Source organism: Monopterus albus, unplaced genomic scaffold (assembly GCF_001952655.1).
Source record: "Monopterus albus unplaced genomic scaffold, M_albus_1.0 scaffold6.1, whole genome shotgun sequence".
Taxonomy (NCBI): Eukaryota; Metazoa; Chordata; class Actinopteri; order Synbranchiformes; family Synbranchidae; genus Monopterus; species Monopterus albus.
In genome coordinates this window covers 568,886-580,139 of record NW_018127886.1, presented here as the reverse complement: position 1 = coordinate 580,139, position 11,254 = coordinate 568,886, and positions in this window count along the sequence as shown.

Below are 11,254 nucleotides of genomic sequence, written 5' to 3'. Positions count from 1 at the left end.
AGTTTTATTTATGATTTGCGAGTGATACCCGTAAACTGTGACTATGAGATTTTGAGTCCTCTGACATGAGTGGTTGTTAATATTTGAGCTTTGCCTTATTGGGCGATATTGATCCTGTTTGTGTACTTTTAAAATAAAACAACATTTAAAATGAAATACTGTCGTTGAAAGTTTTATTACTGAAAATGCTCCTAACAAAGCAGACTTTGAATATAACAGTAGACTTAATCTGAAGCATCATTTCTCATCTTTCTATTTTTTCTGGCAGATTTGAATGGTTTTTACAGTTTCTACTCATAATGGTTGGATGTGGGGAAATGTTTGCCTTGCCTTTTGGCCTCCACATGAGCAGAGATGTGGCATATGTGTGTCTGTGCGTGCACTCACACATGCATATATTTGCATGTGTGCATCTGTTGTTTCGTTCTTCTGTCATTCATGTATGCCTCTGTCCCAGAGGCGTATCCCCCACACAAAGAGAGACAATGAAGACCATGACACTGGAATCAAAGGCCAACCACAGCATCTGTATTTGTTTTGGAAACAAGCCTTTAACATTTTCTAACAAACATATGCATATACACATACATGCTAGTAGAGGATTAATGTGTGTGTGTGTGTTTGCACATATAATGAAGCGCACTAAGGAAAAAACAACAGATGTCCCCCAAGACCTTGTTGGGGCCAACTAGAGGCTGCTCTGTCGTGGTCTCTATGTCAACACCAGAGTCTCGGTGGTCAACAACAGGACATCCTCCATCTCCTTCTCATTCACCACCTGTCATCCAGCCAGTTCTACCAAGTCCACACTTCTACCTCCTCCACCAGCAAGATAATTCTCACCATCATAGTGGTCATCATAGTGGCCCATGAACAGAATTGTATTACTCTCTAATCGTTCCCAGTTCGTCCTGCTCCTCCTCTTTCTATGATCCAAAAACTCCCTGACTTGCTAGTGGATCATTTATCACTGCATAATGGGATTGGAGCTGTTTTAGGTCAACACACATTCAATCCCGTCTGTGGTTCCTTCCTGTTTGCCAGATGAGTTATGGGAAAGTGCATCCAATGTGTGTACAAAAGGCAGACTTGGGAAAGCAGTCGTCTTTCTGGGGAACCGCCACAATGGCAGCCCTGTTGCCACCTCCAGGCCCTATGAGTGATAAATACTCATTTCTTTTTTTTTGTGAGCCATTATTCCCACACTCTGGTAGGGGAAACAGCAGATGCTACAAAGCATATAAAATGCATATGCACACCCTTTTAGGGATTTCCCACAACACATATACATGGCGATGAGATTAATCTGTCAAGCAATAATTGTCTGACAAGTGTTAATTGTTAAACAATAATTATTTGACAACTATTATTAATAAAAAGACAATGCTAAACTCAAGGCTAAAGTTATAGATTTGGAGAGAATAAGCCACAGAAACAATGTACAAATCTTTGACTTACCAGAGCAGATACATGGACGTCATTCTACAGAGTTTTTTCCTCCATCCTGGAGCGGGGGTCAAACCTGCATGGCTTGGAAAAACTGTGCTACAAGTTCCTAAAAGCCAGGCTGGTCTAGCCTTCCCCAATTTTGATAATGCTATTGGGCCTGCAACATTCATAAGATTTTTTTTTATTGGAATCTTAGGTAGGATAAAGATAACCCTTCTTGAGTCCTTATGAATTGATCATCTTCTTGTTCTTCTCTGGTCTCTGCTAAGCATCAAATGTTAGTTGAAGTCCCAGAGTTGCTCAATCACTCAAAATATGTACACAATTTAGAAAACATTTCAGTATACCCCAGCCTTAGGGCTCTAGTATCAAAAACATCACCTATTTGCCTCTTTGCAGACCAACCTCAGGTTTTGCTCAACAAAGGGCTTAAAGCTGTAAACAATCTCTGTAGCAACAGAATTTTCTCATCTTTTGCAGATCTTTTGAAACAATTCTGCCTAGATAGCTTGACTCTATTATGTTTCTTTCAGGTCTGACTTTTTTTTTTTTCAGAAACAGTTCCTTGACTTTACTAATTGTCTCCCCGAGTCTCCTCCTGATGATCTCTTGGGTCTTGATCTGCTTCAGAACGTATAATCAAAAAGCATATAATCATATATAACTCATTCAGTACAGCTGACCCAAGCCTTTTAACACATGTTAAGAATATGTCGGAGAAAATCTTAATGTAACATTTTCTGTTGATAGATGGAAACACATACATGACCTTGTACACTCATCCTCCATAACATAACTGCACAATATTGGCTCCTTCAATGCTAAATTTTATTTAGTGTGCATTACACTAAAGCAAAACCAGCAAAAATGTTCCCTAACCATGCAAGTAGATATAGTACAGTAGGTGTAAAGGTTCCAATGCCTACCTCTTGTTGTGGGTGTTTCCCTAACTATAGTACTGTATCTAATTAATGGACCAATATATTTCAAACAGTGGAGCACGTATACAATATAACACTCACCCCTAATCTACTCACTGTAGTATTTGGTGCTCCTCATGATGACGGCCTGCCTGGGCCAGCACAGAAGACTCTTGTCTTGAAATGGAAGCATGTCTTAAATCCTAAATTTCAGGGGTGGATCAAGAAGGATTTGAACTGTATCAAGCTACAAGAAAAAACTTTCAGTTTAAGGTTTAAGATCCATGAATAACATTTGAAAAAAAATGTTATTTTATCTTTTGCAGGCTTGGCTTGGTACATTCACATGAACAAGCTAGTTCACACTTGTAACCCCTATCCATTGAAAATGACACACTCAAAGACACAGAGAGTGAGTGAAACATCACTGAAGATATTTTATGAGGAGTCCACATTCCTTCCCAATCTACACGGCTCTTTATGTTGGGAAGGAACTCCTGGGAGAAGAGTCACTGATCACTGGGACACAATGCCCTGAAGGGGCCCTGCAGTTCAAAACACACACATTCATCAGTACTCACACAATCCTAACCTTGTTTGTTCGCCATTATCTTGACTACATCAGAAATCTTCTTTGATAATATGCCTGAAGACAGATGACAGTCACTCAAATACAAAGAAACACATTCAAACATTTGTGTGTAGACCCACCATGCATTAATATACGCACATATGGATACAACATACATACATAGAGGCAGTCACACAGAGGGCAATGCTTCTGGTGTTACCTCCAATGGTGTGGCTAACACTGGGGGTTTGCTTTGAAGACTACAGATATGTTTTAATGGAAATGATCCTGAGCAGCTGAACTACACCAGGACCACACACAGGCCTGGTGACCACAACACGCTATAGCTAAGAGAAGCTGAGAAAACAGCATTCCAAGTAGAGACTAGAAAAATCTTAGCTCTGCTGCTCACTGTGTGGATGTATTCTCATGTTTTCATAAAGGATAGATTTACATTTGTCATATCTAATTCTCAAGCTACAATGAGAAAAATGAATGAGGGGAGTTTGAACTGTAGTATTTGTAAAATTATTTTTCAGGACTCAGTGAAAATGTGTGTACTATCATCTATTCAATTTTCTTTCAGCATGTGGTCATTATTTTGATGCCTCTAAGCATCTTTTCTCAGCTCAGCCCTTATTTACCTCCTCCTGCAACCTCCTTTACCTTTTCCCCTGCTGCTTTGGCCACATGTTTTCTGGTTGCAGTGGTGAAAATGACCAGACCTCATGACTGCCTCACCCATATATGCACACACAAACACACACACTGGAGGCGAAAGTTGAACCAAAACCCAAAGACAAATTTGTTTCTACGGGTGCCAGGAGACATGCTGCTGCCAAAGCTGAGAAGTGCCAGCTGAAAACCTACACTGTGAGCACATACACACACAGAGTTAGTTGTGTACCCCATGCTGTGACAGGAAGAAAAGCATTCAGTACTTATGGACCTCTTGGTGAGCTTGAGAACCTGACAAGCAGCTGAACTAATACTGTCTCTCACTCTCTCTGTCCATCTCTTTCTCTCTCTATGGGCTCAATACAGGGTCACAAGATTTTGAGCTAATAAAAACATTTTGAATATGTGCAGAAAAGATTTGTAAATGTAAATGCAGTTTATATGTGTAGAAAATATTTGTAGGCCTACTTGTAAAAACATTTTGAGCATGTGTAGAAAAATATGTGAATAAAATCTGTTTACAAATTCCTTCATAAACTGAAAATATTGAAGTGCATTTGTTTGTTCCATCTGTGCACAGCACAATGGCTATTTTAACTGACACAGCCATGATCACAATAAAGAACAGTTATCTTGCTGAACAAAATGTGCAAGTGTCATAAGCTTTTGTTTGTCACCAAGCTTATTTTTTGTAATAATCCAGAAGCCTGTGTTAAAATCCCTTTGGGTTTTTGTTGAAGCAGGGTGATGGTAGCTTCCAGGTTGGTCAACAAAATACGTCATCCCTGTGGCACGCTATTCAAGATGCCGGTGCATGTAATGAAATGCAAGTTAATTTTACTGTAAAATTGAAAAACAAAATGCATTCAACACAGGCCATGCATACTATACATTGCAGAATGTATTTGTTGTTGAATGCAGTGCACTTGAGTTCCTGCGGAGTACGTTATCAAGTCCAGGACACGGAGACACATAACCCTATGAAGAAGATAACCCAAAACATCCTGGGCGCACACTTCAGATGGATGATGTAGTAGATCTTGACATCCGGACAACAATTCAGATGGTGAGTAATACTAAATTATTCAGAACACTGTTAAATGCTTAAATTCTTATTGTTGTGGGTAGTTTCTCAAAAAAGTGAAATATAATGTTCCTTCAGTTTAGTTTATGATGTTTCAGGTTGGTCTTAAAATGATATTAATGTGTCTCAGTGTACATAAAAATAGGCCTTAGTTATTGTTACTTCTCATACTCTTCCACATAGACCCTGAATATTTCAAGCTGGAATGTGATTATGCCACAAAAAGCAAGAGACAAATTACGCAACTCCTTGTCTGGAAAATCTTGCACTACAAAGTTTGTCTGAAGCTCAAATACAGCTTCTATTGTCCCACTAAGCAAATTCAAGTTGGTATATTTCAAAGTTAGTCTATTTAAGACTAATTTCCTCTTTTATTTCCTTGGACATTACCTTGCTGAGCTGCGGTGGAGGGATATGTTATAGTAACAGCATGTAAGTTCTACTACCCACAACTGGGTTTTCACTTGTACAAATGCATAATCAATATTGCTATCTCATGGTTATCATAATATGACCCTGTAAGATATATATCATAGCATAGACTAACATTTGTTTCTGTACAGCTGAGTCAATGTCATTGTTACACTAAAGGTGAACTGTAAAGCAGCTTTTTAGGAACATTGTTATACACAGCCATATTCAGTTTGATAGATAAATGACATATTTATTTGCACTTACTCCCTTGTCAGCTGCTGTTAGCTTGATTTGTGATGGCACAGCCATGCAGTTTCTCTCACAGCACCTCCCCTACTATGGAAATGGGCTTCACATACATGCAACTCTCTCAGCTTTGCAAACAGAGTAGTTATGTCCAGTTTGACTGCTTTAAGGCACAACTTGGTCCTTTCAGGATCTCTCAGGTGAAATCTGTGGAATACTTTTGCCCATCCCTTTTCTTTAAAAACACACCAGATGAATGCAGACACAAACCATGTACTCCTTCACATAAATCGCAGATAAGGCAGGAATAAATAGGGGAAACTCAGGAGCGACTCTCAAATGTCAAACAGACAAATATAATCCAAACACAGGAGCAGGTTTTACTGGTGTTCCAAAATCACAAACTGCAAAAACAACTCCAGCTGTCAAATCTGCAAGGTATGAACTCATTTCCACTAACTCGGAGCACAACTTGCCTAATAAACACCACCAACAACAAATTTAGACACGAGTCCTACAACGAATCCCTCCACCACAGCCCAGCATAGAGCTACTAACCAGGGAATCAAAAAAAGAAAGTTATCTTAAAGGGCCCATGACATGTTTTTCCTTGTCTTCTGACTTATCTACACTGTTACAACAGTGAGTTATCATCTTTGATATGACATAAAGCTCAAAAATGAGCTGTACGTACAGTATGTTCTAGTATATCTATGGAGAAGAAACTCTGTTTATACAAGTCTTGAGTTGCTCACGAGACTTTTTTTTTCTAATAAACAAATAAATAATTACATGATTGTTTAAGGATCTCCTTGAATGGGCGTAAAAGTGTAGGCCATTGTGTGTTCTTGTGAACTTGCCCGGCATCCACCTGTGCCTCCACCACATTGGCAAAATGTTATTTTGCCTCATTTATGTATGTTTTCAATACAGCTATTTTTTTTTTAAAGACATCCACCAATGTTGGTCAAGTTCACATGTAAACAGGCAATGGCCTAGATTTTATGCTCGTTCAAGGAGATCCTTTAAACTATCACAGTATTTTATCTTGGTAGATTAAAAAAAGTCTCACATGCAAGAGTTTGCAAGACGTGTATAAACCAAGTTGCTTCTGCATAGAAATAATAGAACATATGTATTTTTTTTTAGCTTTAGGTCACGTCTGAGATGATAACTCACCTTTCTACCATTGTAGATAAGTCAAAAAAACAAGTAAAGGTATGTCATAGGCTCTTTAAGGTCCAGCCCTAATTAACCGTATTTTAAATAGTCCCCACAAAGTCTAAAACCAGCAGTGATTTGCCTCTACTCACAGTTAATGTCTGTCAGTTAGTAAGAACTGGATTAGTTTGTCTGTGCCACAGACCTCCACTCTTGTTTTAAAACATCACAGAGACACACTGCTGCACTGGTTGATGTTTCCTCTTTACAAAACACCAAACCCCGATGCCCCAGATGCCCATAATTTTTTTACAGCATCTGAAATGAATATTCTTATCACATATCTTTTGTAGTGAAGAAATGTCAATTCTGCAGTCTTTTAAATTGCTTTTGAACATCAGTGTAGGTCTATGGCACAGACATATATGCTAATCCAGGACTGATGGATATTAACAGTAAGTAGAGACAAATCAGTTGGTTTTCATCTGCGTATGGGGAGTGTTGAAAATACTCACAATATAGAAAATGATGGTTTGGCCTCATGGTCATGAACATGTCTGACCAGCAGAGGGACAAAATTGGAGATGGCTATTACTTTAACACATGATGAAATGACATCTTAATAGCAAAATCTTTTATTTTCCCACAAATGTTACTCCCAGAAGATACTCTGCTTGGATAATTTTGACTTTAGTCCTTGTTTAGACCCAAATCTAAACAGGATTCACTGCCCAGTTGGGCAAACTGTTCTAGATGGGTTGAGAGGATAGACACTTGAAAATGTTAATTACCTTTGGCTGCTAGCGTGGTGTGGACACCAGCACACAAAATCAGCAATGAATATACACTGATCAGGCATAATATTATAACCACCTGTACATCTGTATGCACTTCAATGCAACACTTCTGCCTTAACATTTGTGTTTATGAAGCTTAAAATGTTTGTTTTTGGTGAGATTGTCAAATTTATAAAATCAATTAAACTTTCAGCTTTTCCCATTTGGGGGTCACCACAGCAAATCGTCACACTGACGACTCGCATGTTGACATTTGGCACTTGTTGTACTCCGGATGCCCTTCCTGACGTAACCCTGACTCGAACCCAGGCCGCAGCAGCGAGAGTGCTGTGTCTTAACCACTAACCTACTAGGATTTGTTGATTAGTGAGGTCATAGTTAAAGGTGGTGTTGTACTGGACTACATTATATTCAGAGGTGTTCCTAATATTCTGACCCTCTCATGTATGTCAATGGGCAAGATAAAAATATACAGACACCTCTGAATACAATGTAGTCTGGTACAACACCACCTTTAACTCTGACCTCAATAATAAACACAATTGAATTTATAATTTATGACAATCTCACCAAAAGCCGTCCCTGGTAGGCTAGCGGTTAAGGCGCAGCGCTCTCACTGCTGTGGCCTGGGTTTGAGTCAGAGTCACATCAGGAAAGGACATCTGGTGTAAACACGTGCCAAATGTCAACATGTGAGTCAGTGTGATGATTCGCTGTGGTGACCCCTAAAATGGGAAAAAGCTAAAAGTGTCATGACAATCTCACCAAAAAAGCATTTTGTGCTTTATAAACATGTTAAGATGGAACTATTGCATTGAACTGCATACAATAGTACAAGGGTACCTAATAAACTGGCTGGTGAGTGTATATGCTACCATTGCATGTCATTAACTTTCTCTTTTCTCTCTAGCAGTTTGTGGACTCTCTCACCTTATACCTTTTCTGAGGAGCTGTATGTTTCTGAGGAACAGTCAGGCCACATTAACCTGCCCTGTATATTTGTTTGTTCCATCCTTTTTCTTTCTATCCAGTCACTCAAACCACTTGAGGCAGAAGGCTGCCCACTAAGATCCTGGGTTTGTCGGAGGTTTCTTCCGTTAAGGGGAGTTTATCCTCCCCCACTGCCGCCAAGTGTGCATTGAGTGCCTTGGGATGATTTTTGTTGTGAGTTGGCACTTCACAAATAAAACTGAATTTAAATAAAGTCATTACAACATTTAAAACTGTCTGGTTCTGCTCTGCAATTGTTGAACATTTAAGATGCCCGGGGGCTGGGTCAGGATGTCCAGTTCTTCACCACGCAGGGGAGAGACCACTTCACGCCATAGGCAAGTCACGCCATAGGCCATAGGCAAGGTGTGAAAGCAAGGGCAAAATAGACAATTACTTTATGTAAACCTTTGGTCCATATCACATTTGCATGTCCATTTCCACCTTAACACCAAGCAGTAAAAGTGGAGGACATTCCCCTCAACAAAGCATGCCAATTATAAAAGCAGGTAGAATTGTTCATTTTACAATTTCCTCTTTTTGGAGACATTTTTCTGTGAGATGAAGCTGCCCTAACCATATCCTCATATGTTCACATTCTCAGTTCCTTGGTCCCCCTCTCACTCTTGAGTGCCATCATTTTAATGCACACTCAATATAAAGTACACTCATCAGCCCTAGCATTATGACCAATGACAGGTGAAGTGAGTAACACTGATTATCTCATTACAATGGCACCTGTTTGGGGTACATCAGGCAGCAGGTGAACATTCAGTCCTGGAAGTTGATGTGCTGGAAGTAGGAAATATGGGCAAGAGTAGGGGTCTGGGTGATTTTCACATGGGCAAAACTGTGACAGCTAGATGAATGGGTCAGAGCATCTCTCAAACTACAGGTCTTGTTGGGTGTTCCCAGTCTGCAGTGGTTAGTAACTACCAAAAGTGGCCACTGGGTCACTGTAGGGTAAACATATTTGTTCTCTTCCTTACAGTATAACGATGGAAGCAAACGGATTCATAGAAGATGCACAGTACTGCAGAGGGACACGAGTGCCAACCAACTGTTGCATTGACTACACAGTATTAGACAGGTGGTCATAACGTTATGGCTAATAAAATGGGCAGTGTTTCAGTGTCATACAAATATTCCTGCAAGTCCTACTGTACAAAGTTGACTCTAGTAAAGTTAAGATATGAAACTGCCCTTAAAATGATAAAAACACCTCAGACAGTCTGAAATGCAGAAATAACTACTACTGTAAAGACTAATTGGATATTTTAGAAAATTGTATAACCTGTAAATAACCCAGAGTGCATTTGCCGGGGCATGGTTTATTTCATGGCATGGATGCTTTTGTTTTGTAATGAAGCTGTTGACTTCCGGTTTTAAGCCATGCGCTTTTGTTTTGAGTGCACACTTCCTGTGTAGCGTTTAGGGTGATGTAGCTTACTGTACGAAGTTGATTGAGACGGAGTACTCTTGGACATTAGCTTAGTTAGTTTCATACTTGCAGCCCCTCTGAAAGAGGCACAAGGTATGTTTGCTGCGTTTAGCGGTGTGTATGAATCTTTGTTGATGTGTATTGTATGTCGATGTAGTTAATGATACATGTGTTCATTGTATGTAAATGCTTATCTAAGTAAAGTTAGTTTGTTTAGTTTTCAGCTCTTACGGTCGAGGACGGTGTACATAAGGCTTATGAGGTTAACGAAGGAATAAAACACCAAAATCACCAGTAAAGTGTCATCCTTGCTCGGGGGGGTATGCTACATAATTTTGAGTTGTCTGTCTCAAATCTATGTCAAGTTTCAAGTCATGAATTCCAAGTCAAAGTCCTAACATGAATCTGCAGTATATAATTATTAGCCTACACCATCTGGGAGAGTGGACATTGTACATATTGAATTTTGAAGTAAGAATTAATGAATTAATGATCGTTTTCAGTGATCTCTCATACTATGCAACTCTACAGTGCGAATGCGAGCATATTAACACGTAACTCAGAGCACTACTATAGCCCTGCTAAAGTGGTATATTAACATGCTAACAGGTTAATATACTCTAAGAAATGTTGCAGTTTTTTTGTTGAATACTGTCAACACAATTAAAGATTTACATTTAGCTACCCTAAATCATGACCCCCACCCACTCCCACCACATACCCTCTCCTGCCATAAGGCACAAAATGGACTCTTGTGAAGCAGTAACTAAGGACATCATGAAAATTATCACGGAGCGTTTAGCAGCAATAGATGATTATGATGCAGAAAGGGAAAGACAGCGCCTTCATTAGCTCTTGACACACAAACATGCTAGGTCCATATATGGTACTGCATCACAGTCAAGTTGCTACTCTGTGACATCAAGTATTGCCGCCAAAAGAATATATGCAGCCGCTGAATTAGCTGTCAAGGAGGCTCGATACAAAGTCACACAACAGGAAACTAAACAAAAGGAAAAAATAAGGGACATGGAGGAGAAACATAGAGAATTGGATGCACAAAAATCTGAACTGGAACGTCTACAGGCTGAAAAGGAAATACAAGCTGCACATGCAAAATTAGAGGTTTACGATAAAAAAATGAGAGCAGATATGGACAGTCAGTTAATGGTACAGAACTATGTGGCTCTTCCTGATGACAACTATCCTGCATGCCCAGTAGCCGCGCCTTCCACAGGTTCATATCAACCACTCATGCAACCAAACAACACCTCTGTTCCTACACCCAGCCCTGTGCACCAATCAATCCCACAAAGCGTCGATCCAACACCTCCTACTGACATTTCCCAATTGGCCAAAGCTATCCAAGACAGTATTGCCATAAACAGAATCCCAGTGCCACTGCCTATTGTGTTCTCTGGAGATCCCATCACCTACATTGAATGGAAGGCTTCCTTCATCTCACTGGTGGACTCCAAAGGTATTTCTCCTGCTGACAGATTA